Source organism: Schistocerca americana, chromosome 1, assembly GCF_021461395.2.
Source record: "Schistocerca americana isolate TAMUIC-IGC-003095 chromosome 1, iqSchAmer2.1, whole genome shotgun sequence".
NCBI lineage: Eukaryota > Metazoa > Arthropoda > Insecta > Orthoptera > Acrididae > Schistocerca > Schistocerca americana.
Genome location: NC_060119.1, coordinates 330263587 through 330291436, shown reverse-complemented (window position 1 = coordinate 330291436; position 27850 = coordinate 330263587).

The following is a 27850-nucleotide window of genomic DNA, read 5'->3' as shown; positions in this document are numbered from 1 at the left end:
TTGGAGCGTAGGTTTGACGAAAACTCGGTTCCCAGAGGTCAGTGCTACGAGTCTTCACCTGTAGAAAAAATAGCACGTTTTCTATCGCGCTTATTTCGTTTCATGGTGGAGTTAGTTCTTTCATCTGCCACTACCACGACTCAAAGAGACGTCTGTTCGACCATGAACGCTGGCAATCTCTTCATGCCTATTCTACATTAAACATAGTACTAGTAATAAAAAATTGCGAAAAAAGATAAAATTTATGTCTGAAACGACTGCATTTCCACAGCATGTCAGGCCTTCTTCATTATGAATGCATGACGGAATTTTTTGCGAATCTGTATAGTTTGGTTCAGCAGCAATGGTTCAGCAAATTAGAACTTATGAAGTGTTGTTCAGTAGCGTATAGCTTCAGTGCATGCGACACAGAGGTAAGATAGCAATGTCACAACACCAACATCAATAGCTCCCAAAATAAACGGAAGCAGGAGATTGTCAGAAGTGCCAGCACGAAATTATACCCGCAGAGGACTCGGTGAGTTGTAAATACGACGCTACTGCACGTGTTCTGCGGAATGCCAGCGCATATCCGAGTAGCAGCCGTTTCCGCTCTTTCGCGACGAGACTATTACGCCCCCTGCTGTTCATTTGCTACTGCGGCCACTGAAGGGTAATTCGGCTGCGCCGTCACGCGTGGCAGTTCGTTTTACTGTTCCTTCAGTCGGGGGTGCTCCAGCTGCGCACTCCCTCCCCTCGGCACGTAATCGAGCGTCAGGTACTGCCACGAGACTTCGCCAATAAACTCCAGACAAATTCCTCTACAATAGACACTGCTGCTGGACGTGTAGGGGCTATACTTTCATCTTTTTAAGTTATTATAGAGGTATTAAACAAGCTCTGACTACCAGAGTTAGCTTCAATTTAGAGATAGGAGATAAGAAACGACATTTTTTGTCAAAAGTAACTCGCAAGTAGAAGGTACGTGTATCGAAATGAAGCTTGGGATGTTCGAGAACGTCTTGAGAAATACATTTAATGGAAATGATTCAGTTACAAGTACATTTTACTAGGATCCAACAAAACTTTTGATAGCGAGAAAAATTAAGGCACAGTGCAATGGTCTGTTTATTGAAGTCACTCCAAGATCAGAAAAAGTTTTGCATCACTCTGGTTTCCAGAACTCCTGAAGATAGACGTCGACTGTGGATATGGTATCACAGACACAGTCCCTTTGGCTGTTCAGAGATGTTTATAAACCCGCCAAAGATGTCGACAACCACGCATGAGCAGCGCCTATTAGACGGAAGGGTCCGACAAACGATCAGTTCCAGTCATTCTACCACGAAGGAGGTACACAGCTCTTGTCGTCTGTAGTTCAACCATGCCCAGACGGTCAAAACCGCGGTTCGATCGCATACGCATTGTAACTTTGTGCCACGAAGGGTTCTCAACAAGGGAAGTGTCCAGGCGTCTCGGAGTGAACCAAAGCGATGTTGTTCGGACATGGAGGAGATACAGAGAGACAGGAACTGTCGATGACATGCCTCGCTCAGGCCGCCCAAGTGTTACTACTGCAATGGATAACCGCTACCTACGGATTATGGCTCGGAGGAACCCTGACAGTAACGCCACCATGATGAATAATGCATTCCGTGCAGCCACAGGACGTCGTGTTACGACTCAAACTGTGCGCAATAGGCTGCATGATGCGCAACTTTACTCCTGACGTCCATGGCGAGGTCCATCTTCGCAACCACGATGCCATGCAGCGCGGTGCAGATGGGCTCAACAACATGCCTAATTGACCGCTCAGGATTTGCATCACGTTCTCTTCACTGATGAGTGTCGCATATGCCTTCAACTGGACAATCTTCGGAAACGTGTTTGGAGGCAAACCGGTCAGGCTGAACGCCTTAGACACACTGTCCAGCGAGTGCAGCAAGGCTGAGGTTCCCTACTGCTCTGGGGTGGCACTATTTGGGGGACGTACACCGCTGGTGGTCATGTAAGGCGCCGTAACGGCTGTACGATACGCGAATGCCATCCTCCGACCGATAGTGGAACCATATCGGCAGCATATTGGCGAGGCATTCGTCTTCATGGACGACAATTCGCGCCCTCATAGTGCACATCTTGTGAATGACTTCCTTCAGGATAACGACATCGCTCGACTAGAATTGCCAGCGAGTTCTTCAAACACGAAACCTATCGAACATGCCTTGGATAGATTGAAAAGGGCTGTTTATGGACGACGGGGCCCACCAACCACTCTATGCCGAATCGCCGCTGAGGAGTGGGAAAATCTGGAGCAACAGTGCCTTGATGAACCTGTGGATAGTATGCCACGAAGAATACAGGCATTCATCAATGCAAGAGGACGTGCTACTGGGTATCAGAGGTACGGATGTGTACAGCAATCTGGAACACCGCCTCTGAAGGTCTCGCTATATGGTGCTACAACATGCAATATGTGGTTTTCATGAGCAACAAAAAGAGCGGAAATGATGTTTATGTTGTTCTGTATTCCAATTTTCTGTACAGGTTCCGGAACTCTCTGAACCGAGGTGATACAAAACTGTTTTTGATGTGTGTATATTTAGTAATATGTTGATACTTTACCCATAACGCAATGCAAGTAGTAACTTCTGACAGAGATATACGGCCCCGAACTGTATACTCCCTAAGGAAATATCAGTGTAGAGTCAGCGACATTTAAGTCGAGAACAGTATAGTAATTCAGGTAACGAGTCTCACAGCCACGCGTATCACACATCATCATCATGATGCAGATTTCGAAGCCTTCCATTTATAAACACCACATAACTGGAGGCACTACTCACAAACGTTAGGAAGTTGCTTCTCAAAATGATTGAAACTTCACCCAACATTTACTTCAACGTGTGTGTGCATACCGAATTATTGAACTGTCGTATACGTATATGCCATGGATGTTACTTTATAAAAGAAACTGAATGTGAATATGTTAATTCTTAATGTAGCAACATCTCCACTGTTTTCAGAGTACTCTGCGTTGTACTTTTGTATAAAATTAATTTAAAAAGTGTTCTTCAGGCTGTTTTCATTTAACTTTTTGTACTTTTTTCCCCTTCAGTATTGCTGTTTAAATCACATGAAGGAAACTTTCTAGAAGCAGGTTGACTGGCAGGTCTATTTCTTGATGCGAACCTCTTATGGACTTTACAGCGGGCTACGTTTTTCTAATATGTACATTATACTCTATCCACAATTATTATCCATTGTGTTAGTCAGTATCGATACACTTTCCGCCTACAGACTTTTGGAATTACTCTGATTACACTCTAACAGAGACGCTGCAGACAAGAGCTTTCCCATAATATGTAAGAGTATGCGGTAGTACCTATAAACAGTTGCTATCAAAAACTGCCCAATGGGAAAGATGTGTCTGAGAGACACACAGCACGCTGTTTCTTTCTACGGTTTGCAGGCAGGTGCTCTCTCGCCGATAGTAAGAAAGATTTAAGTTTGTTGGATCCACTTGGCACAGAAGCTGGGATTAGATGAACTCAGTTAAGATGAAAGGAAAGAATAAGATGTAAGAGAGATAGAAGTTGCTAAACTTGAAAATTACGGAAGACACAGACAGCATTAGCAGAAGTGAAAGACATTATACCCACGAATCATCATAAGACAAGATGGTTGATATCTCAGAAACACATTGCTGTATGTGAGGAAGGCATATTTGTACGAAATTTTGGCATGGGACTGGAAGAGAGAAGCCATACACCTACAGCATAATGTTGTAGGGAAGTGTAATGTAGAGCGGAAAGATTAGGTAGAAAGAGTCAGGAGATATCTGAAAAGCGTAAATGCAGAAGGACAATAATTATATGGATAGAAAAGGTACTAAATAATGGGGCTTCATTACCAACAGTGCAGGAACATATTTATGAAAAATTCGCACCAAAATATGGGACAAGTTAGTGGTACGGAATCTAGGAGTAACTGGCACAACTTTAAGAAGAAGTACAAGATTGTGGTAACTGCATGTGCAGACGAAGATCAGAATTTGCGAAATAGACGGAAAAGGTTTGGAGAAATTAAAGGATAGCATAATGCGTCTTCTTCACAGATGATGACTGCAACACAAGGCACACTGATGACCCTTAGAATTCTCATGTATCTATCAGACGTTATTGCGCTGTGACATAACGAAGCTACTCATTTCATATGCTGTTCTGCATATAGTAACCTTCGAAATTTAACATATTTTGAGAAACACTTACCTCACGCTTGTCTAACAGTCACTGTATCCCGATGCAACATGGACTACAGAAAAACTGTTTTGATCAAGAATGAACACAGATGCTCTAAGTTACGGGACGATGATGAATCTCCATTCCAGGAGACATTTAGTACATAAAAAAGATATCAGCTTATTGGCCTGTGTGCGACTAGTCAACAATATGAAAAATGATTCTTCCATCCTTTTAGTAGCAAACATGCTGCCCATGTGGTCACCAGTATAGTGCCATCGAGGAAGCCCTTTCGTAATATAACGTAAAAATCCCTTTATGACATATGCCACGTACGAATCATCATTGCTCATCATTTTATGTGCATATATAAGAACCATATCTGGAAGTGCATCAGAAAGAAACGGGCATTCATCAGAACAACGTTAATAGCCCACATCCAGCTGACTGACACATTATTTCCACACTGGTAACTGTTTCCTCTATCAGTATCTAGTAGTGTTACATGGATAGTGGTTCATTTAAGAACTTCCACACTAAGTGGTCCAAAGAAGGAAAGACATGCCTTCGACAACAACTCAACTTCACAACACGGCATACTATAGCAGTAAATATAACGAGCTGCTTTGATATATACTTCACCATGTCGTTATCATCAGTATTAACCTTCCCTCTGACATCCATTGTTCTATGGATAGAACCAATAATGCCGTACCTGACTACACAATATGAGAATGCTAACATGCGCATCATTGTATATGTCATTGTGTGTGGGATATAGGGCTTTCATTTTTGCTCCCTTTGTTATGACATCATTTGGCATAACAATCTTTATGGGAAGATTACTAATCTTAACGCTTTGACTTTTAGCACAAGTTTTAATATCATTATACGCCTTATAACCTTGTTATTAAAAATTACGCATTCTATTAATTTTGACAAACACCTTTTGCTATCTACATGTTTGAAAATTCAGTAAAAGTAATAAATTTACGTAATCATTGGGCAACATGCTCTCTAGTCCCCAGAATATTCTAAATTCACATAAATATTATCTAATCATTGACTATGTAATATTTCACCGCAAACTCTGTTTTATCATCTTCCCTATCTTAACCTGATTGCAACACCTTCTAAGTTTTCTGCATAGGAAAATTTTCAAGTTCTGGCTTCCTTAAACTTTCACTAATTCTTCTATTCAGTCACACTGCAGATCTTCTTTTTAAAAGCCTCTTGAAGTTCATCAAAAGCTTCTAAATATTCAGTTGTCCTGGAGAATACCTTTATTACTCACCATTTTACAATAATCATCCTATTATGGAATTTTCCATTTACAAAATTTATATAAAAATGCATAAAACAAAAAATATTATCAAAGGTTTCCTGGTTTTAGGGCTAGTAAATTTTTTGATTGGTCTTGTCATTTCAGTATAAGGTTTAATACCAAATATTTGATCCAAACGTCTAATCTCTTTCTAAATAAATTAATACATGTGAAATCTAAGTGTTATCCTTGTTTTCTTAATGATCGATGTACATCATTCAGCAGATTACAATGCTCTTTCTGAGATTCACTGATAACCAAAAGATCATCAATATATGCAGGTGACCTATTTATCTTGACGACCCCTAACAGCTTTTTGCCGAGAAGCAAGATAAGAGATTCATCAAGAAAGTGTTGTTTATCTACCCAGAGGTCATTAACCGCATTATTACTGCTCTTGTAACTTCGTTTGTTAGAAGGATTTGAATGTCAGTATCTTCTGTTTAAGTAGTACCCTATACTGTCTATTTAGTAATCTACTTCCTCCGTTCAAGGTATGTTCAGAAACGTACCACAATGTTCCATTCATGCAAACACGACATTATTAAAAACGCAACACCAAATTTACTTTGACTGTCTCGTTCTTGCACACAGTTTAGATACATAGGTAATGTAATCTCTCCACTTATTGGAGTTGACAGCAAACCAATGGAAACAGAAGAAAAACGTACACCAGACATTCTGTCAACTGCCTTCTGTTGAAGGTTCGTGAAAGTACAACGTACATCAAATGCAATAGTACAAGTTTCAGAAAGTAATGTAAGTTTCCGTCATCATCTGGGCATGAAGCGAAGTGTAGAGAGGATAACATAGTGGAGTCGCACTCGGGAGAACGATGGTTCAAATCCTCATCCGGCCACCCGGATTTAGGTTTCCGTGATTTCCCAAAATCGTTCCAAGCAAATGTCGGGATGTTTCCTTTGAAAAGACTACGGCCGATTTCCTTCCTCATCCTTTAATAATCCGGCGTCGTGCTCTATCTCTAACGACCGCACTTCCTTCCTTCCTTTACCGTCTAGAAGGCATATTCAAACTACCCAAGCTGCGTGACCCTTCCTCCAATAACAAATCACCAGACTTCCAATGTTGGGCACTATAGCTCGCGTCTATTTCATAAAGTACAACACAAAGAGACCAATATTTCTCCAATTGAAACATTAATAAACTTCGCTCGCTACTTCACATAGCAGTTTTAGCAACATTTTAGATTTGTTGTACGTATTATAAGGAATTACATTTGTAGCAAATGCCAAACACCATAGGTTAAAACCGTTAATGATAAGAAATGTATCCATAGCGCATAAATTGAAAAAATACATATCATGACATTGTAACGCAGTGACTTAAGACGTGAAAAGAAAAAAATTCAACTTTTTATCAGCAAGGTGTTCACACTAACCGGCTTAATTGAAATTCGGGCCTCGTCTTTCGATACACAACCTATCATACTGGCTCATTTTCACTGAACCAGTGGAGGTTCACATGTGTTTTGCGTCTGAAGCAGCTATCTGCGGAAACTTCCTCTCCGACTTTATTTCGTTACTTTAAGCCCCTCCCCCCCCCCCCCCCCCTGAACTATGGACCTTGCCGTTGTTGGGGAGGCTTGCGTGCCTCAGCGATATAAATAGCCGTACCGTAGGTGCAACCACAACGGAGAGGTATCTGTTGAGAGGCCAGACAAACGTGCGGTTCCTGAAGAGGGGCAGCAACTTTTCAGTAGTTGCAGGGCAACTGTCCGGGTAACTGATTGATTTGGCCTTGTAACATTCACCAAAACAGCCTTGCTGTGCTGATACTGCGAACAGCTGAAAGCAAGGGGAAAGTACAGCCATAATTTTTCCCGCGGGCATGCAGCCTTACCACATGGTTAAATGATGATGGCGTCCTCTTGGGTAAAATATTCCGGAGGTAAAATAGTCCCCCATTGGAATCACCGAGCGGGGACAACTATCGAGGACGTAGTTATCAGGAGAAAGAAAATTAGTGTTCTACGGATCGGAGCGTGGAATGTCACATCCTTTATCGGTTAGGTAAAATAGTACATTTAAAAAGGGGAGAAAGAAATGCAGTACAAAAAGAATGGGTAGCTTTGAGTGATGAAATAGTGAAGGCAGCAGAAGAACAAGTAGGTAAAAAGACGAGGGCTTGTACAAATTCTTGGGTAACAGAAGAGATATTGAATCTAATTGATGAAAGGAGAAAATATAAAAATTCGGTAAATGAAGCAGGCAAAAATGAATATAAATAACTCAGAAATGAGATCGGCAGGAAGTGCAAAATGGCTAACCGGGGATGGACAGAGGACAAATGTAAGGACGGAGAGGCATATACCACTAGGGGTAAGATAGGTATTACCCACGGGAAAATTAATGAGACCTTAGGAGAAAAGAGAACCACTTGTATGAATATCAAGAACTCAGATGGAAAACCAGTTCTAAGCAAAGAAGTGAAAGCAGAAAGGTGGAAGGAGCATATATAGGGTCTATACAAGGGCGATGTACTTGATGGCAATATTATGGAAATGGAAGAGGACGTACATGAAGATGAAATGGGAGATACGATACTGCATGAAGAATTTGACAGATCACTGTAGGACCCAAGTCGAAATAAGGCCCCAGGAGTGAAGAACATTCCGTTAAAACTAATGACAGCCTTGGGAGTGCCAGCCCTGACCAAACTCTACCATCTAGTGAGCAAGAAGTATGAGACAGGCGAAATACCCTCAGACTTAAAGAAGAATGGAATAATTCCAATAACAACGAATGCAGGAGTTGACAGGTGTGAAAATGACCAAAGTATCAGTTTAATAACTCACAGCTGCAAAATACTAACACGAATCCTTTACAGACGAATGGGGTAAGTGGTAGAAGACGACCTTGGGGAAGATCTGTTGGAATTCCGCAGAAATGTTGGAACACGTGAGGCAATACTGACCCTACGACTTACCTTAGAAGATAGATTAAGGAAAGGTAACCTATTTTCTAGCATTTTTAGACTTGGAGAAAGCTTTTGACAGTGTTGACTGGAATAATCTCTTTCAAATTCTGAAGGTGGCAGGGGTCAAATACAGGGAGCGAAATACTATTTACAATTTGTACAGAAACCAGATAGCAGTCATAAGAGTCGGGGGCATGAAAGGGAGGCAGTGATTGGGAAGGGGGTGAGACAAGGTTGTAGCCTATTCCCGATGTTATTCAATCTATATACTGAGTAAGCAGTAAAGGAAACAAAAGAATAATTTGGAGTAGGAATTAAAATCCATGGAGAAGAAACAAAAACGTCGAGGTTTGGCGATGACATTGTAATACTGTCAGAGACAGGAACTACCTGGAAAAGTAATTGAACGGAATGGACAGTGTCTTAAAAGGAGGATATGAGATGCATATTAACAAAAGCAAAACGAGGATAATGGAATGTAGTCGAATTAAATCATGTGATACTAGATTAGGGAATGAGATACTTAAAGTAGTTGATAATTTTTACTATTTGGGGAGCAAAATAACTGATGATAATCAAAGTAGAGAGGATATAAAATGCAGACAGGCAATAGCAAGGAAGGTGTTTCTGAAGAAGAGAAATTTGTTGACATCGAGTATAGATGTGTCAAGAAGAGTTTTCTGAAAGTATTTGTATGATGTGTAGTCATGTATGGAAGTGAAACATGGACGATAAATAATTTGGACAAGAACGGAAAAGAAGCTTTCGAAATGTGGTGCTACAGAAGAATGCTGCAAATTAGGTGGATAGATCACGTAATTAATGAGAAGGTCCTGAATAGAATTGGGGAGAAGAGGAATTTGTGGCACAACATGACTAGAATAAGAGATCGGTTGGTAAGACACATTCTGAGACACTAAGGGATCACCAATTTAGCACAGGAGGGCAGGGTTGAGGGTAAAATTCATGGAAGGAGGCCAAGATATGACTACACAAAGCAGATTCAGAGCGATGTAGGTGGCAGTAGTTACTTAGAGATGAAGAAGCTTGCAGAGGATGGAGCAGCATGGAGGGCTGCATCAAACCAGACTGATGACCACAACACTAACAACAATTGCTGTCCAAGAATATCTTCTAGAGAAAACTTGAGAAAATACTTTCTCGCGACGAAGATGAAGATACGGGAGAAAGCAAGGCATCTAAATAAAGACGGTTGGGTGGCCCTCACAAAATTGAAAAATAGTCTCACTGTAACATCACTATCTTATAAAGATTTCATGGGTTCTAATCTCGAGTGGGCTGTGTCTGCATTCTGCTTGTGTTGCTGCAGTGTGTGTCCACTAAATGGACAAAACTGACAGACGGTCCAGACGATGACGATTATACTAGTAAGTAAGCTTTATCAGTGACAACAGTATTCTAAATATAGTAGAAGTTTATGTAAAGCCAGTGTTATTTAAATGGACTGAAGGCAAAAACCCAAATTTCGTTCTTGTAGCCTTCAGTCCGAAGAGTGGTTTCAAGCCACTTCCTATGTTAGTCTAACCAGTGCAAACCTCTACATTTCTGCATAGCTACAGCAACATACATCTGTTTGCACCTACTTACACTATTGAAACACTGATCTCCCTCTACACTCTTTCCCACCCTCCCATCCTCTTCCAGAAACTAGTTGACAACTCCTTTATGACCCAGGATATGTTCCGTCAACCGATTGTTTAAGTAAAGTTGTACTATAAATTTCGTCTTCCCACAGCTCGATTCAGTGCTTGTGGGGCTCCACAGTTCAAACGTTTCTAATCTTTTACTTGCTGAACTGCTTGTTGTCAATGTTCCACTTCCATGCAAGGCAAATAACTTCAGAAAATACATTCCATCGCTTTAATTTGTGTTTTATTATAACAAAAGCAGAGAGGAAACGTCAAACATTTTACGAAGAAATATTTCAGAAAACAAGTGTCCACTGCTATTATGGTCTTGGTACACTGTTGCACGTCCGTAAACTTGTTGTGTATGCCAAGTTGTAGAAAGATTGTTTAAATAATTCGTTACCGTATTGCGCATTGTCTTTGTACTAAGCACTGGTTCTCTCCGAAGTTGTTAAGTGCAAGGAGTCAAGGTCTCGATTTAGTTGATGCGATTTTAATGATGTTTCTGGCAAGCCTAGGATGTTTTGAAGAGATAACATATACGTTGTAAATGAGTGGACACGGTTTGTTGAGCTGTGGCAGAGTTTCTACAAATATAAAGAAACAAACATAGGTTAAGTATGACTTCTGTTCAGCAAGATTTACACACGGTTGCTGAGTAAACTGCAGTTGTGAATCCATTCTATGTAATTTTAGTGCTTACAACTGATTTCTTTGATATTAAACATGCTCCTGAGACATTATTGTCAATGGAGGCATGTATGATCTCCAAACGCAGAACGATCTGAGTGTCTCATACTCATCTGTATAAAGTGGCTAGTAAAAATTCTTATCTGACACTGAAGAATTGAAAACTATTAATTTATTCAAAACAGAAAGGACCATGGTTGATGTATGCCATTCCATACAAACAAATCACCGTCCCAGGAGACCTTGAAGGGCCAACAGTACCGACCGGCCGCCGTGTCATCCTTGCCCTTAGGCGTCACCAGATGCTGATACGGAGAGGCGTGTGTGGTCAGCACACCACTCTCCCGACCGTTGTCAGTTTCCGTGATCGGTGTTGCTATTACTCAGTCAAATAGCTCCTCAGTTCTCCTTAAAAGGACTGAGCGCAACACACTCGCCAACAGCATGTGGCAGACCCGGTCAGTGACCCATCCGAATGCTTGCCAAGTCCAACAGTGATTAACTTCGGTGATCTGACGGGAAATGGCGTCACCAATGTGGCGAGGCCGATGGTTTTTGCCATTCCCTACTGCATTTAAATGATCAGCCTTGTTTATCACTTGCAAAATAGTTTATGTGATCGCTCTAAGCTTGTTAATACCAGTGCTAACAATTTTAATTGTATCTTACAGCACTGAGGATGGTCACTAAGTGACCGAAAATCGATTTTGCGGATAATAAAACAAAAAAATACGACCAAGGCTGTTTCTCCTTCCAATTATATCCATTATCTGGTCGTGGTGCACAGAACACTCCATGGAGGCGCCAATCAATAAAACAGCATTTCTTGTTCACGAAGTAGCCATTTCTTCCTCATCACTGTAGTGACATGCAATCCGAAAAATGGAGCTATGTAAGAATCAGGAGTCAATATCGTGTGATTTTTCTCTCGAATTTAAATTTGTTCTTCTCTTAAAAAATTTGGAAGATGGGAGAAATGGTTTTTGTTTATTACTGTTGAACTAATTAAAACGTAACTGCTGTGTTTCTGTACTTGCATTTTGATAAATAGAACGTAATGTCACAGTGTCAAAGGCGTATGAAAGAAAACATTTCTTAGTGGCACTTAGAACCTGATAGTTCCCTCGAATGGGATACAGAAATTGTTTTATAATTTATTTAATTTTTTTTTGTCACGAAATGAGCGCACACTTTTGTGGCATCAGAATATTTTCTCAGTTTTATTTACTTGTTTATTTTTTTATAGACATAAGTTATGTACCAAACGGAATGAGCTCTTTACCGATTCTCCTGACAAATGTGAGATTCGGCAATTAATACATTTGGCACTCCGCTTTCCAAAGATATCTCTTTCTCACAAAAAAAAAAAAAAACTTTTTTCTTGCTGTTGCCAAACGCCTTTTTACTTCCCACTCTCCTTCGCCTATAAGTTGTAATTTTGCCGCCCAAATAGCAAAACCGATCGAATAATTTTAGTATCTCATTTCCTAATATTGTTATGTCAGCATCACCTGATTTACTTCGACTACATTTCATTACGGCGCCATTATTTTACTTTTACTGCATAAAAGAAAAAAAAAATCGATCCATGAAACAACTGAAAAAAAAAGAAGGAACACAGATGAGGAAAACTCTAGCATTTGCGCCTAGGTACTTGCTGCAACATTCCAAGCCTCCTATTTGGCTCACGTCGACAGGCAGCGACCCGTGCGGTGTAACCATTGATTCAGGAACGTTTCGCCCGTGGTTGTAACTCGAGTGGCGATAGGTAGAGCCGGCTAGTGTGCGTGTGTGTGCTTCGCTGTTAAGGGCGGTAATAGCGGCCGCCGGTAGAGGCGCGCGCGTCGCCGTGTTTGCGGCGGACCGCACGCCTGCGCCCCCTGTATAAACATATGCAAATGAACGAGCCGGCCGGACGGCCATTGTAGCGCCGGGTCGGGCCGCGCCGCGCCACGCAGTTCTGCAACCCGCACAACAGCCGGCCACCTCGTCTCTGTGGAATTCTCATTTGCGTCGCCGGCGCGAATGCAAATGCGTCGCTTCCCGGGCGCCTCGCAGGCAGCGCCGAGGGCCGCACACAAAAACCGACGCCCCGCAACTTCCGGCGCGTATTTTCTCCTAACTGCTTCCCGACCGCCGTCGGAAGGCCATTCGTGACTCTGAGTTACTAGCGACACTACGGGGACTGTACGCCTTCCTACTTCCCTTCCTAAGGTCGTAGTTATCTGATCGATTCGAGAGCTAATTCTGGGGTACAACTGGCCGTATCCTGTATCATTTTCAGGACTTTCAAGTCTCTGATCTGAATACTGACGGTGCACAATTGGCACTCCTTCTACAAGTGGTACCGAGCAAGCACGGTAACACCTCACTTGAGGTCACGTCCATCCGCTCGAGGCAATCTGAAACGAGATTCGTTCGACCAGGCAACATTGTTCCAGTCATCAGTAGTCCACTGCTGATGTTGACGGGCCCCGGCCAAGAGAAAAGCTTTGTGTCGTGCAGTCATCAAGGGTACACGAGTGGGCCTTCGACTCCGAAAGTCCATATCGATGATATTTCGTTGATGGTTCGTCTAGTAACACTTGTTGATGGTCCAGCGTTGAAATCTGCAGCAATCTGCAGAAGAATTGCACTTCTGTCGCGTTAAACGAATCTCTTTAGTCGTCGTTGGTCCCGTTCTTGTAGGATATTTTTCCGGCCATAGCGATGTCGAACAATCGATCTTTTCCGGATTCCTGATATTGACGGTACACATGTGAAATAGTCTTACGTGAAAATCCCCACTTCATTGCTACCTCGGAGATGCTGTGTACCATCGCTCGTGCGCCGACTGTAACACCAAATTCAAGCTCACTCAACAGTTGCATACCGATGCAACTGTAACTAGGATAAATCATATGACTTAAGAATTTCCATATTTTTGGTAGAAGTAAATAGTTTTGACTATTATTACTGAGAAAGTGTTTCTGGGACTTGCTTGTTTTTCAATAATTCTTAAGAAAAGTGCTTAAATAAATTATAAAAACGATTTTACAATTAATTTCTATTAATTTCACAATTACAAGGGTTGCTCAGATTCACATTCAGAACATTTTACAATACGAACTACTTCTTCTTCCTTGGTGCTTGCAGGACAGATCCACTTCTTGCAAGAAGTGCAAGCCTTCATGTACGTACTGTCTTTGCTTCCGGGGCTTAAGTAACAGCGTCCTTTCTTTGGCAGATTATTCACAGCTGCACGTGTTACTTTCCATTGTTACTTTCCATTGCCGCTCTGTAATACTGTTTACTCTGCTTACAGCACCTTGATGTTGATTACACTTATACCCAAAAGTTGATAACGCTGTAGCGTATCTTGAGTGTAGGCCTACAGCATTTTGTACGCCTGTTTTCATGTTGTGACGCAAATTTCCCGAGCAAGATCTTTCAGGTACTGATTTATTCCAGAACTCTTTGTTGGGTGATTCTCTGCCCATTCCTTGTGTGTATCTTGAAATACAACACACGAATTATATGCTACAATGTCAATCAAGTTGAAAAACACCGCCTCTGGTCATCGACGCGTTGCTCTTTGGCAACTATACGTTCTTGCGCCCTTATCGAATGTGTCCATTCCAGACTTTATACCGTTGCAGAATATTACAATGTCGGGTTTCTCTTCCGTCACATCTGTCCATTTCATCTTTTTGTACATTGTGCCAATGTGCCACAGAGATATTAGCTTCCACTCACCACACTGTTTACCGGTTGACTGCAGGTGGTGATTGTTGAGCTGCTACATCTTCAGTTACAACAATCGCTATAACTCAACAATGAATTTAAACCAAAGTTTTTCTTATTATGTCATGTATGTATTTAAAAAAATACTGAACACAACGAGAGTTTTAGCCCAAAAACTACATTGGGGTCAGTTACTGACCCCCCTCCCCCCCCCCCAATTGGTATGCAACTGCTAAATCTTGATAACCTGCCATTGTAGCAGCAGAAACAAAATTAACAACTGCTCCAGACACTTGTTGTCTTATGTAGGCATTGACGACCGCAACGTCGTATTCTGCCTGTTTACATATCTCTGTATTTGAATACGCATGCCTATACCAGTTTTTCTTTCTTTCCTTTTTTCTTTTTTTTCTTTTCTTTTTTTTCTGTATAGACTGTCAAATATCAGTCATGAGCTACGACCCAAAAGCATTATTCTTGGTAAAATTTAATGCTGAATTCCTGCGTAGAAGAAGACATTCAGCGTAGAAAATGCGTCTGCAGCGTGTTCTGTGGCGCAACAGGTACCGCATGCGACTGTAGTGCAAGATGTGACATGTTCGTTCCTTACTGGGAGAGTCGCCTTTCGGCACGCTAGCGGTACGAACGTCTTGTTTGCGCCCTCACCGCGCAGCTCGCTCACGGAGTTGTTTACGTGATCCTGACGTCTTAGCGCGCTGTACTTCCTTCGAAAGAGAACGGCTTATGCCCACAGAAAATCGACACTGAAGATTAGCTTTTCACCTGAGTATGCTCGACCAAAAGCACTTGAAATTGAACGGGTTTATCCGCGATGAAGTCAAGACTGATTGCAACGATCTTGTTGTCATCCACCTGCCTATAGTGAGCAGTGTGGTATAGGTGAAAACATTTAACGAAGACATATGTGATAAAATTCTAAATGCAACTCGAAGTGGTCGTTAAGTTCCGTCATTGTGATGAACACGTCGGTGACGTAACTGTGGAACATGCGGGACTTGGACTGCAGACGATTCGTGTATTAGAACTCCCTTTCGAGGTGCCTTTAGAGGTAGTGGTATCTGCATTCCGCCCATATGGAAAGCTGATTAATCACACAGCTGAAAAGTGGTTCAATTCACAATATACTCGGTTCTCAATGGAGTAAGACAGATCCTCATAGAGCTGACCAAACATGTGCCGCCCTACTTATTCAGGGTGGTACATTGATAGTGACCGGGCCAAATATCTCACGAAATAAGCATCAAACGAAAAAACTACAAAGAACGAAACTCGTCTAGCTTGAAGGGGGAAACCAAATGGCGCTGTGGTTCGCCCGCTAGATGGCGCTGTCATAGGTCAAACGGATATCAACTGCGTTTTCTTTAAATAGGAATCACCATTTTTATTACATATTCGTGTAGTACGTAAGGAAATATGAATGTTTTAGTCGGACCACTTTTTTCGATTTGTGATAGATGGCGCTGTAATAGTCACAAACGTATAAGTACGTGGTATCACGTAACATTCCGCCAGTGCGGACGGTATTTGCTTCGTGATATATTACCCGTGTTAAAATGGACCGTTTATCAATTGCGGAAAAGGTCGATATCGTGTTGATGTATGGCTATTGTGATCAAAATGCCCAACGGGCGTGTGCTACGTATGCTCGTCGGTATCCTGGACGACATCATCCAAGTATCCGGACCGTTCGCGGGATAGTTACGTAATTTAAGAAAACAGGAAGTGTTCAGCCACATGTGAAACGTCAACCACTACCTGCAACAAATGATGATGCCCAAGTAGGTGTTTCAGCTACTGTCGCAGCTAATCCGCACATGAGTAGCAGAAAAATTGCGACAGAACCGGGATCTCAAAAACGTCGGTGTTGAGAATGCTACATCAACATCGATTGCACCCGCACCACATTTATATGCACCAGGAATTGAACTGAACTTCAGCGATACTTGGGACCACGTGCAAGGTAATCGACCTGGATGTACGTACGTCACCAACCATTCACGAAGTCGTTTTGACTGTGTCTACGTTTCCCAAGGAATCGTAACTGCCACACTTCACATCGGTAGAACATTACGTAGGAAATCAGCATACATTGCACCATTTAGATTGCCATCGATAAAATGGGGGCCAATTATCCTTCCTCCCATAATTCCGCACCATTCATTAACCCGCCAAGATCGCTGATGTTCCACTTTTCGCAGCTGTCGTGGATTTTCTGTTGCCCAATAGTGCATATTATGCCGGTTTACGTTACCGCTGTTGGTGAATGATGCTTCATCGCTAAATAGAACGCGTGCAAAAAATCTGTCATCGTCACGTTATTTCTCTTGTGCCTAGTGGCAGAACTGTACACGACGTTCAGAGTCGTCGCCATGCAATTCCAAGATGTTTCACTGCATGACAGAATGGCGATGCACTTCTAACCTGATGGACGTCCGGCACATAGCTCGCATGGTGTTGAATAGCATATTTCATGACAGGTGGATTCGTCGTCGAAGCACCATACCACATTCACGGTATCTGACGTCCCGGGATTTCTTTCTGTGGCGAAAGTTGAAGAATATTTGCTATCGTGATCCACCGACAAAGCCTGACAACATATGTCAGCGCATTGTCAATGCATGTGCAAACGTTACGGAAGGCGAACTACTCGATGTTGAGAGGAATGTCGTTACACGTATTGCCAAATGCACTGAGGTTGACGTACATCATTTTGAGCATTTATTACATTAATGTGGTATTTACAGGTAAGCACACTGTAACAGCATGCGTTCTCAGAAATGATAAGTTCACAAAAGTACATGTATCACATTGGAACAACCGAAATAAAATGTTCAAACATACCTACGTTCTGTATTTTAATTTAAAAAACCTACCTGTTACCAACTGTTCGTTTAAAATTGTGACTATTACAGCACCATCTATCACAAAGCGAAAAAAGTGGTCCAACTAAAATATTCATATTTCTTTACATACTACACGAATATGTAATAAGAAATGGGGTTCCTATTTAAAAAGATGTTCTTTATATCCGTTTGACCTATGGCAGCGCAATCTAGCGGGCCAACCATAGCGCGATCTGGTTTCCTCCTTCAAGCTAAACAAGTTTCTTCCTTTGTAGTTTTTTAGTTTGATGCATATTTCATGAGATATTTGGCCCGGTCACGATCAATGGACCACCCTGAACATTGGTGGCTGCCGCGCAATTGTGGCTAGCCGAAGACATGCTCGGGATTTGGCAAAGAAGGACACCTCCGTTCCAGCTGTCTGTAACGCGGAATCACACAGTTACCGCCTGGGGACCTGTAGGTCACAACCGCTTCGACGACGTTCCCGCTGACGTTTGTCGAAGTTCTCCTTAACGACACCAGACCGCGATCACCACTGGCTCCTACTACTGGCACTTTGTCGTCTCCGGTAATGCCTCAGGCTGTTGCGGACGGACCGATTTGCCTCATCCTCCCGTCATGTGCAACGGCGAGCAATATCAAGTGCAGGGGATGGCCCCGGACTCCATGGTTGTGGCTACCGATGCTTTTGTGCCTGATCATCGGGATCCCCAGGCGTCTGAAGATCACGTGCCCAGGCAACGGTCGCCGAAGAGATGTCGGAAACGGCGGAACAGACCGTCCGACACCTGCAGGACGCAGTCTCAAGACAATGAGGAGTACATCTCTCAAGATGTTTCCCCGATAGACGATTCCGTGGTGGAAGCATCAGGTACAACTATCTTCGCATGCATCAGCAGCTGAGCCACTCTTCCACCACCGACGTGACGTTGCCGCTGCCTTTGGGCACACATCATCCACGCACCTTTGGATGGTCTGACGATGTAGACGACGAAAGATCAACCATTGTGACAGCAGCAATTGCTAATCGACAGGGCTACGGGATGGGAATTTGCAACCTGCTGGGACAACGTTCCTGTTCGCTGCTGCACTTCGTGTCTCCACGAGCGTCCCAGTAATCGCAATTCCACAACAAGCTGAAACGTCCCCTTAGAAAAATTATGTACGTGACTGGGCTTAAACTGACACACAATATTTTTTAGCGCAACGCAATCTGACTTTCAAAAATCCCTACAAAAGAATGGCCCTGACTGACATTAACCTATACCTTTCACAAATCACTTACCCCACCAAAAATCTTCGTTACTCGAACTACTGCAATACAGCGAGCGCCACTACTGCCAGCTAAATAAAAGATTCAAACTACTGAAGGCACTAACTACTAATAGGCATAGTTAGCAAATGAAAGATTTTAATAGAGAACAAACAATGTATTTACCTTAATAGTCATAATATATATAGCAGTTCATGACATCCAGTCTTACAAATTTCAAAACTCCGCCATCTCTCTCCCCACATCCACCACTGCTGGCAGCTCACCTCCAACTGCCCAACGCTATGCGCTGTTAACATCCAGCTGCCCAACACTACAATGGCAGACAACAATGCAAACTAGTCACAGACTGCACACAGCACAGCCAGTGATTTTCATACAGAGCGCTACGTGGCGTTACCAATAAGAAAACCTAAACAGCCTACTTACAAAGCTTACAGGATTGGCTCCTTCAATGTCAACGCCACTGGCACCCCTACGGAACTACAATTGCACCGTGAAATGTTGAGGTCGTCGGACCCCGACGTTGCCCTTCAGCAGGAAGTTCTCCTAGCAACGTTTCCCAACAATATCTATGACTATGTTTTTTACCTCACGCCGTGTGCTGACGGAGCAATGGGACTGATATTCTTTTAAGGAAGGCACTGAGGTAGACGAAGTGATTTACCTACCAATGGCTAGTGGTCTTGCTGTGACTTCCCACGGTGTCCGAATCATTAATGTTTACGCTCCGTCGGGCACGGCCAAGCGACGGGAACGTTCGCGATTCTGTTCAGAACAGGTCGCTCCTTTGTTTGTGGGCCGCTGCGACCATATTATTGTTGGCGGCGAATTGAGTTGTGTCTTATCACAGAAGGTCCAACATCCCCATTTCACCACTTGCCAGGAACTCAAGCTGCTTGTGCATGAACTGAACTTCAGCGATACTTGGGGCCACGTGCAAGGTAATCGACCTGGATGTACGTACGTCACCAGCCATTCACGAAGTCTTTTTGACTGTGTCTACGTTTCCCAAGGAATCGTAACTGCCACACTTGACGCTGAGCTATGACCTACCGCCTTCTCCGACCATATCGCCTACATCTGCACTGTTTCGCTCCAATGGCAGAAGGTATGGCGCGATCGAGGCCTGTGGAAGCTGAATGTCGCCCACCTCCAGGATCCGGAATGCAGGAAGGTCGTAGAGACGACGTGGAGCAAATGTGTTAGACGCCTTCCGGCCTATCCTTCAACACTCCGGTGGTGGCTCGACTGCACCAAGCCTGCTTTACGTCATTCGATGATGAATTACGGTCGCGACAAAATGCCGTGGCAACGACATACCGTGGAATACTATTTCACAATCCTCTGCGAACTCTCAAGCCATGCCCCCCCCCCCCCCCCCGCGTTCAGCGACAGGCTGAAATTCAACGGATTAAGGAGAAGGTAATTCCTCTTATGCGTCATCGCCTTGAAGGCACAATGGTACGCGCAAGGTGTCACGAGTGTGCACTAGGAGGACCCCCGTCCATGCACACCTTATCTGAGAGAAGCAGCGGTGTCGGAGAAAGCTGCTCAGCCGGCCAGGGTGGCCGAGCGGTTCTAGGCGCTTCAGTCTGGAACCGCGCGGCCGCTACGGTCGCAAGGTCGAATCCTGCCTCGGGCATGGATGTGTGTGTTGTTCTTAGGTTAGATAGGTTTAAGTAGTTCTAAAATCTAATGGACTGATGACCTCAGAAGTTAAGTCCCATAGTGCTCAGAGCCATTTTAACTAGAAAGCTGGTCAACATCCTCGACATACCAGATTTTCGCCAATTTGTGGATCACTACAAACAGTTCTATGCAGAAGAGGACGAGAACATGGCTGTAACTACTGATGATCTTTGTTCCTTGACAGGTACCCTTGACTGGGCTGCTGAGTAGATTCTCACAGCGACAATCAAGGCTCATGACGTTGCTGATGCTCTTCCATAAGGATGTGGCGAACGAAGCCCCAGATCCCGACGGGTTTCCTCTGGAGTTATAACACACATTCCACGACACCATGGGCTCACGCTGGACTGCGAGGTGTAAGAACTGATGTACCCTAACCTTCCCCTCCCACCTGAATTCGTAAAAGGCTTGCTTATCCCGGTCCCCAAGCCATCAGGAGGTCGGGGATATGGACATTATCGGTCGTTGACCATCTTAAATTGTGACTTCAAGATTTTTACCCGGATTCTTGCCGCTCGCCTTCAGCGATTCATCCCTCAAGTCGTTTCTCTGAATCTAACGTGCTTTGGCGGTGACAGTAATATTCAGACGGCACTCAACTATTACCATGACATCATAGCCCTGGCCACGACCTGCCGCAGTCGCGGTACCTTAGTGACAGTGGACTTCGACCAAGCCTTTCGTAGAGTGAGTCATGACTTTCTAGAAAACGCACGCCTTTCCCCACAGGTTTTTACTCATCGTCTTGCGGCTCCTCCGAGGTGCCACGTCGCGAGTGCTGATCGGTGGCCATGTGGCGGGCCCTGTTAATGTCATGCAGTCGGTCCGTCAAGGATGTCCGCTGTCGATGCTCCTTTTTGGAGTCGCTTTTGAGGTACTGCTATGCGGTTTGAGGAGCCGGTTGACAGGGATAGCAATGAGGGTACATACTTCATCTGCCGCTCCTATGCAGATGACATTGTGTTCTTGGTTCTATTGCAGGTTGAAGTGCGAGAGTGCCTCTATCACTGGCATGGATCAACCAGTACGGGACTGCTGCGCGCTGCCCTGTGAACCTGACGAAATCCAGTGCTATGTTCGTCGGTAGAGGTCCTTCAGCAGAGAGAGTGGCTCTATTGCCATTACTGGGTAAGCTCAAATGTTTGGGAATCACCTTCATGCATGGTATACAGCGCACGATCTCATTTAACTATAAACGTCTGCCTCAAGCTATCCGCACGAACGTTCATGGCAACTTCCTAAGAGCACTGGATATGTTACAACGGGTGGATTTTGTTAACGTTCATCTAGTCTCGGAATACCGCATTTAGCACAGATTCTACCGATACCAAAAACAGTGGCATACAGACTGCAGGCGGCGGCCGGCTACTTTGTAAGCGCGAGTCTTGTCTTCAAACTTCCTCTTGAGATGACGGCCTCGGCCTTGCCAACGTCCAATCAAGAGCAGCTGCCCTTTATGTAAATACTATGGTTAAATCGTGGACCCGACGCCAAACCGGATTGTCGGGAAGCCTGATTGACGAACTGGTCTCTCCCTCTCGAGTGGCACCCGTTGCAGCAGCCCATATTTCTTCCTCTCTCTCACATGTCAGGATCTTTTCCATCGAATACAGTTATGTCCATGCCGACTTGCCTAGTACCAGGCAAGTGATGTTTACCGCCTAATGATGAGAAATTATACTAGGAATGTTGTGGAAAGCCGATATCCTACGATCACATGGCCCGTGATTTGGAGTTCTGTGCACCATGTCCCCCTCGACACGAGCGCTCGTTCGACCTGGTATCTGGTATCTGGTCATTAATGGAAAATACATGACAAAACTTCGTCTACATGCCATAAAAATTAAACGTTTTCTCTACTTCTACTGATACAACTGCGTTCCAGTACCCCATGAATATTAGATTTTGATCTCCCTTTACTTAATGCACTACCCATTAAATATCCTCGTATCCTTTCTCTATCTCTTCATCTTCTGCTTGCGACTCGGCATGTAGAACATGACAAATGACGAACAACGACTGATGTGTGAATCATTTGCAGAGTTGTGGTAGCTCATTCAGAAGATGCTTGCCTTTCCTGTATGTACGGATCTCCATGCCATTAAACCGATATCATTTCTGTTCCCAGACGAGACTTTTTTCCCACGTACGAAGACCAACACTGTGATCTGGATAAAAGGTCTCTCGATCTCTTACTAGAATTGTCGCTTTAAAATAAATTCAGATCCACATAAAAAAGTTCTTGAAACATCCACCAGAGTAGCAAATAAAAACAAAGAGCAACATGTGGGAGGGTACTGTATGGGGTACGGGAAAAATTGCACTGTCTTCGGAATAACGAGCGCCACAACAACAATAATGCTCAAGGTATGGAGCAAATATTTATCACCTGTCATTTCAATTTTTCACAGTTTCTGATTGGGTGCAACTGCTTTAGTTGCTACATGAAGTAATCCTTGAAATTTAAGTAACCCTTTTAGTGACTAATACGAACTTTTATACCAACACTAAGAATTAATCAGCCTCTTGATATGCGCTTTTGATGATTGCACCTGCTGACCATTCTAAGTTACGTAACTTCCTGCTTCACACCAGAATTATTCACCATTTCTGGGTCTTCGTTCGTTATGCAACTAATTCTTGTATGAAATGCCGTCACTACAGTATTTCGCGATACATTGTCATTTTCATAGTGCTAATGTGAGATAACAGGATCATTCGTATCTAAAACACTTACGTAAAGCAGTAGAACTTTCGTGTTGACCAGTTCACATATAATTCGTAGATTCTTATTCCGTCATCCTAAACATAAGCTGTCAAGTAATGAAAATGTTTGACTGAAAACAGGCTTGGAGCTGACAACTGGTAGTGACTCGGATGTGATCCACCAGGTTCGGATCAGACGAGTTTGGTGGTCAAGCCATCAACGTGACAGCACTATTACGCTCCGAAAACCACTGTATCTGTCATTGTGTCTTCGATTACTACAACCGAGCCATTGGGAGACGACGTGAAGGTCCCCCATACCGTAATACTCCCACCTCCGGTGTTCGGCCCTCTCGCCGTGTGTGTTAAGAAGCCATTCACCTGGATGACCCCCTTCGACCTGGTGTAATTATTCGACTATTTGACGCTTTCCTATTGATCCATGGACCCATCTCGGTGATCGCGTGTCCACAGCAGTCGTAATTGTTTATGTCATTGAGTCTAACAATGTCCGCTGAACGGCGAATAATCTTTGTCTGCACCAGCACCGTGCTCTGTCGTCATATCTGCCACTAACGCCGCCTATGTCGTTCTTCAAGCACTTATTATAGATGCCCAATACAGTAGAACGAAAATAACCGACCATCTTCGCCTTCCGCGATAGCTCGTTACAAAGTACGAGCTCCTATCTGCTTTCTGTCAAAGCTAATTATATCTTAGTATATTTCCACTTGTGTCCTGTCATCTCCAAAATTATCCCTCATTCATCCATGTTAGGCTTATTCCGTAGAAATATTGGAACACGTGAGGCAATACTGACGCTGCGACTTATCTTAGAAAATAGATTAAGGAAAGGCAAACCTACGTTTCTAGCATTTGTAGACTTAGAGAAAGGTTTTGACAATGTTAACTGGAATACTCTCTTTCAAGTTCTGAAGGTAACAGGGGTATAACACAGGGAGCGAAAGGCTATTTAAAATTCACACAAAAACCAGATGGCAGTTATAAGAGTCGAAGGACATGACAGAGAAGCAGTGGTTGGGAAGGGAGTGAGACAGGGTTGTAGCCTCTCGCCGATGTTATTCAATCTGTATATTGAGCAAGCAGTAATGGAAAAAAAAAGAAAAATTTGGAGTAGGTATTAAAATCCATGGAGAAGAAATAAAAACTTTAAGGTTCGCCGATGACATTGTAATTCTGTCAGAGACAGCAAAAGACTTGGAAGAGCAGTTGAACGGCATGGACAGTGTCTTGAAAGGAGCATATAAGATGAACAGCAACAAAAGCAAAACGAGGATATGGAGTGTAGTCGAATTAAATCGGGTGATGCTGAGGGAATTAGATTAGGAAATGAGACAAAGTAGTAAAGGAGTTTTGCTACTTGGGAAGCAAAATAACAAATGATGGTCGAAGTAGGGCGGATATAAAATGTACACTGGCAATGGCATGGAAAGCGTTTCTGAAGAAGATGAATTTGTTAACATCGTGTATAGATTTAAGTACCTGTAAGTTGTTTCTGATAGTATTTGTATGGAGTGTAGCCATGTATGGAAGTGAAAAATGGACGATAAATAGTTTGGACAAGAAGAGAATAGAAGCTTTCGAAATGTGGTGCTACAGAAGAATGCTGAAGATTAGATGGGTAGGTCACATAACTTATGAGGAGGTATTGAATAGAATTGGGGAGAAGAGGAGTTTGGGGCACAACTTGACTAGAAGAAGGGATCGGTTGGTAGGACATGTTCTGAGGCATCAAGGGATCACCAATTTAGTATTGGAGGGCAACGTGGAGGGTAAAAATTGTAGAGGGAGACCAATAGATGAATACACTAAGCAGATTCAGAAGGATGTAGGCTGCGTACGTACTGGGAGATGAAGCAGCTTGCACAGGATATAGTAGCATGGAGAGGTGCACCAAACCAGTCTCAGGACTGAAGACCACAACAACAATAAGCTTATATGTGAAAGTGTAGTAAAAATGCCTCCGGATTTTCTATTCCGTTGTCAATATCGGTTGAGGTACTAAATGTCATGCGGACTACTGGGTCGACTTTCCTGCTTCCTTGATGCAAGTTGCAACTTCCTGCCGCTAGAGGGCTGTGAGTTGTAGCGTGTAACGTGGCGATGTGTTATGCAACTACGTCGCCGTATCAGAAAAAGCGTGCTCAAACCGGATTCGCCCACACATGGAGTACCCTCTCCTACAGTATGACAATGCCAGACCACACATTAGCGCAGCGACGTCTGAAACAGTCCGATGCCTCGGATTCACTGCTGTCGATCATCCTCCGTACAGTACCGACCTGGCCCCATTCGATTTTCATTTGCTACCAAAACGTAAAGATCACGTTCGAGAACTGCATTTTCATAGCAGAGAGGCGGTGCAAGCAGAGGTGAGCTTGAGGCTCCATCAACAATATCAAATATTCTACAGTGACGGTATTAACAAACTGGTCTGTCATTGGAAAAAAATGTGTTCGTCGACAGTGTGATCATGTTGAGAAGTAAATATGTAGACGTGATGAATAAAGATGCAGAATATTGATAAAGTTGGTTTTATTCAAATACCTTTAAGAGTTTTCACAGAAAAAAATCGGACATTAATATTTAACACGTCCTTGTACTTTCAATACCTCTTCACGTGCCCGGATGGGCACCAGGGGGCATTCCGTAACACGGTGAGCAGATTTCATAATGTTTTGGCTCTGAATTGTATTTCAATCTTATCTTCAGTGTCAGGTCTACTTTAGAATTCCTTTTTAAGCTTCCTTCGTACGTTGATTAAGTTTATTTGAACTGCAAATAACTAGTACTGGGGCGAGGCGGTCTCTCAGTGTCCTTTAAACAGTCTGTCCACCTAGCGGGATAGGTTCCAATTTGCCTGACCATTCACTCTGCGATGGTAGGTACTGCTTTAACTGACAGAAGCAGCGCTGACGATAACTCGACTAAATACCTACCACGCGATGCCACATAACTCCCGTCCACGGGCAGTAGCTGAAAGCTAAGCTACCGAGCGTTCGGGATTCTTGCATGAGTCCTTTAAGTTGGGTTATTGTCTTTAAAACAAAGAAAATGGTTATCAAGTCCGTATTTAATATCCCGACATGAATTGTGCAACGTTTCTGACTTGTCTGTTACAAGTGCATCCTCGAAAGCAGCCAGAAGATACTTAGTCTGACTCGATATTTTGAACGTTCTAAACAGTCGCTGACCCACGACTACTTAAGAGCTAACACAGTCAGTCGTTCAGTTGGCTTCGTGTAAATTAGTGCCGCCACAATATCTCGTAAACTGCACGAAACACGCCACACGGATTTTATATACGACGTGAAGTGTTCACACCCAAATATCTCCTTAACGGCTCAAACTTTTACAAAATACTCAATATTGTAGTCGCTCTTCGTCAGCGGCACGACATGAGAACTGATCAGACTCGCGAATTTCTTCATTTTGGTACAAATTTGATCAGCACGGTTTAACAGGTGTTTACCAGAAAGACTGCTCCCGAGCGACTCTATCGACTCGTAGATCTGAGGCACAAAGCCCTACTCAAACACCTGGGAAACATTGAATTCCTATTGGATAGGATATTAAACAGCCTTTCAGATCATCTCGAGCGCTTCTATACTCATGTACTTTTAATGTGAGCCAATCACGTTGCCACAAGTAATGTGGACTAGAAATCTCGACATTACATTTACTTTGTTTTAATAAAATATCACATTCTCACTTTACATATGGCCTCCATTCACCCTCTTAGTCTCTCCAAAACTTTTACATATGTCCTCCATTCACTCTCTCAGTCTCTCCAAAACACACACACAATCAAAACAAGATGACACAATAATTTTCCAAAGTATTTTTAATTATGACAGAAATCTGTGGTAATGGAACTAAAGAAAATTCTGGGAAATGGGATTATGTGAACCTATCATCTTGGTTCTAGTTTCAATTGATACTATAGATGAACACACTACACTCCATAACTTCAAAAAATGGTTCAAAAGGCTCTGAGCACTATGGGACTTAATTTCTTTGGTCATCAGTCCCCTAGAACTTAAACTCCTTAAACCTAACTAACCTAAGGACGTCACACGCATCCATGCCCGAGGCAGGATTCGAACCTGCGACCGTAGCGGCCGCACGGTTCCAGACTGTAGCGCCTAGAACCGCTCGGCCACAGTCCATAACTCACGTTTCACAATGCCAGCACGGTTATTATGTGTTTTAGGTAAAAATTTATATGTCCAAAAGTATTGAAGTTATTGATTTGATATTTTAGCAGTGTGGTTGTGTCATCCATAGAATTTGCTACACTATGTATGAAAAAATATCGATTACTATTTAAAAGCACTTCGTTACAATAAGGTGCTGTCATGAAAACAATTGTGATTAAGGTATCTATCATTAACAAATGTTCAAAATGTTTCAAATGGCACTGAGCACTATGGGACTTAAAATCTATGGTCATCAGTCCCCTAGAACTTAGAACTACTTAAACCTAACTAACCTAAGGACAGCACACAACACCCAGTCATCACGAGGCAGAGAAAAAATGTTCAAAATGGTTCAAAAGGCTCTGACCACTATGGGACTTAAATCTGAGGTCATCAGTCCATTATAACTTAGAACTACTTAAACCTAACTAACCTAGGGACCTCACACACATCCATGCCCGAGGTAGGATTCGTACCCGCAACCGTAGCGGTCGCGCGGCTCCAGACTGTAGCGCCTAGAACCGCTCGGCCACTCCGGCCGGCTAACAAATG